The sequence below is a fragment of the Chiloscyllium plagiosum genome, chromosome 25 (genome assembly GCF_004010195.1).
Source record: "Chiloscyllium plagiosum isolate BGI_BamShark_2017 chromosome 25, ASM401019v2, whole genome shotgun sequence".
Taxonomy (NCBI): Eukaryota; Metazoa; Chordata; class Chondrichthyes; order Orectolobiformes; family Hemiscylliidae; genus Chiloscyllium; species Chiloscyllium plagiosum.
Window position 1 is genome coordinate 17,306,639 of NC_057734.1, and position 3,403 is coordinate 17,310,041.

The following is a 3,403-nucleotide window of genomic DNA, read 5'->3' on the forward strand; positions in this document are numbered from 1 at the left end:
AATCTAAAGGGTTTTTACAAATATATTAAAGGCCAAAAAGGTAAGTAGGGAGAGAATAAGGTCCCTCAAAGATCAGCAAGGTGGCCTTTGTGTGGAGCCACAGAAAATGGGGGAGATACTAAATGAGTATTTTGCATCAGTATTTACTGTGGAAAAGGATATGGAAGATATAGACTGTAGGGAAATAGATGGTGACATCTTGCAAAATGTCCAGATTACAGAGGAGGAAGTGCTGGATGTATTGAAATGGTTAAAGGTGGATAAATCCCCAGGACCTGATCAGGTGTACCTGAGAACTTTGTGGGAAGCTAGAGAAGTGATTGCTGGGCCTCTTGCTGAGATATTTGTATCATCGATAGTCACAGGCGAGGTGCCAGAAGACTGGAGGTTGGCGAACGTGGTGCCACTGTTTAAGAAGGGCGGTAAAGACAAGCCAGGGAACTATAGACCAGTGAGCCTGACCTCAGTGGTGGGCAACTTCCTGGAGGGAAACCTGAAGGACAGGATGTACACGTATTTGGAAAGGCAAGGACTGATTAGGGATAGTCAACATTTCTTTGTGCATTGGAAATCATGTCTCACAAACTTGATTGAGTTTTTTGAAGAAGTAACAAAGACGATTGATGAGGGCAGAGCAGTAGATGTGATCTATATGGATTTCAGTAAGGCGTTCGACAAGGTTCCCCATGGGAGACCGATTAGCAAGGTTAAATCTCATGGAATACAGGGAGAACTAGCCATTTGGATACAGAACTGGCTCAAAGGTAGAAGACAGAGGGTGGTGGTGGAGGGATGTTTTTCAGACTGGAGGCCTGTGACCAGTGGAGTGCCACAAGGATCGGTGCTGGGCCCTCTACTTTTTGTTATTTACATAAATGATTTCGATGCGAGCATAAGAGGTACAGTTAGTAAGTTTGCAGATGACACCAAAATTGGAGGTCTAGTGGACAGCGAAGAGGGTTACCTCAGATTACAACAGGATCTGCAGCAGATGGGCTGAGAAGTGGCAGATGGAGTTTAATTCAGATAAATGCGAGGTGCTGTATTTTGGGAAAGCAAATCTTAGCAGGACTTATACACTTAATGGTAAGGTCCTAGGGAGTGTTGCTGAACAAAGAGACCTTGGAATGCAGGTTCTTAGCTCCTTGAAAGCAGAGTCACAGGTAGATAGGATAGTGAAGAAGGCTTTAGTAGGCCTTCCTTTATTGGTTAGAGTATTGAGTACAGGAGTTGGGAGGTTATGTTGCAGCTGTACAGGACATTGGTTAACCCACTGTTGGAATATTGCGTGCTATTCTGGTCTCCTTCCTATCGGAAAGATGTTGTGAAACTTGAAAGATTTACAAGGGTTGGAGGATTTGAGCTATAGGGAGAGGCTGAACAGGCTGGGGCTGTTTTCCCTGGAGCTTCGGAGGCTGAGGGGTGAATTTATAGAGGTTTACTAAATCATGAGGGGCATGGATAGGATAAATAGACAAAATCTTTTCCCTGGGGTTGGGGAGTCCAGAACTAGAGGGCATAGGTTTAGGGTGAGAGGGGAAAGATATAAAAGAAACCTAAGGGGCACCTTTTTCACGCAGAGGATGGTACATATATGGAATGAGCTGCCAGAGGATGTGGTGGAGGCTGGTACAATTGCAACATTTAAGAGGCATTTGGATGGGTATATGAATAGGAAGGGTTTGGAGGGATATAGGCCGGGTGCTGGCAGGTAGGACAAGATTGGGTTGGGATATCTGGTCAGCATGGACAGGTGGACCGAAGGGTCTGTTTCCATGCTGTACATCTCTATGACTCTATCTATGACTGCTGTGACTTCTGAATGCTGACTGTTTGGAAAAGGAGAACAGAAACAAAAAGTTCACATGGCCAAAGAAAGGGCTCAGTGAAGTCTGAAACCAGTGACTTGCGCACCCCTCATCACATTAATTTCCTCTGCAGCAAATGCAGTAGAAAATGTCATGCCACTCCGTGGCTCCTGAACCACACTAGGCAATTGTGAACAGAGTTGACTATCCTATGAGATGTAAGGAAGCCACCAGTGTTTTAGTTTACAGTTTTATTTTGTTATGATTCCCACTCCATCAATCCTCCCTCCTCCATCGCCAAACCCTAACCACCTGACACCTGAAGGACGAATGCCTCATCTTCTGCCTTGGGACCCTGCAACCACATGGGATCAACGTTGGTTTCACCAGTTTCCTCATTTCCCCTCCCCCCCCCCACCTTATCCCATTCCCAAGACTCCAACCCAGCAATGCCCTCTTGACTTGTCCATCTTCCTTTCCACCCATCCGCTCCACCCCCCTCTTTGACCTATCATCTTCACCATCCCCCCACCAACCTTCATCTACCTATGACATTCCCAGCTACCTTCCCCCCAGCCCTTCCCCGTCCCATTTATCTCTCAGCCCCCGGCCCACAAGGCTCATTCCTGATGAAGGGCTCCTCAGGTGCTGCCTGACCTGCTGTGCTTTTCCAGCACCACACTCTTGACTCAGATTCCAAACTGTAATCTGGTTTGATCAATCATGTATTTTTTCTGTTTTATTTAATGTTGTGGTCTTTCTTTGAAACATAGAATCATATAATCAACATGAATAGTACAGAAGAGCTCTTCAACCCATAGAGTATGCACCAACAAATATCTACTTTTAATCTAAACATGCCCCACTTTCCAGCAATTCCAGCAATTCCAGCAATTGTCTCACAGCCTTGAGTGTTATAACATTTCGAGTGTGCATCCTAGTCCTTTTTAAAGGTTGTGAGGTTTCCCTCTATTATCTCCCAGGTAGTGCATTCCAGATTCTCACCAGCCTCTGGGTGAAGAAAAATTCCTCATATCCCCTCTAAATCTCCTGCCCTTAACTTTAAAATTATGCCCTTTGTTATTGATCCTTTGATGAAGGCGAACAGCTGCTTTCTACTCATGCATCTCATAATCTTATCCATCTTAATCAGATCCTGTCTCAGCCTTCTCTCCTCCAAAGAAAACACTTCATCTGATGAAGGAGCAGTGCTTCAAAAGCTTGTGATTTCATATAAACCTGTTGTATTATAATTGGTGTTGTATGACTTCTGACCTAATCCAAAGAGAACAATCCATGCTTATCCAGCCTCTCTTCCTAGCTGTAATGCTGCACCAAGGGGAAACATCTTGTAAATCTTGTTTGCAGCTTCTCCAATGCAATCACATTGTTTCAAGAGTGTGGTAACCGGAACTGCACACTATACTCCAGCTGTGACCTAACTAAAGTTCTGTACAGCTCCAACATGGCGTCCCTGCTGTTGTATTCTACTGCCACTGATTGGCCCATCTGACCAATCCATCTATATCCTCCTTTAATTTAAAACCTTCTTCTTCATTGTCAACCACCTGGCCAATATTTGCCTCATCTGCAAA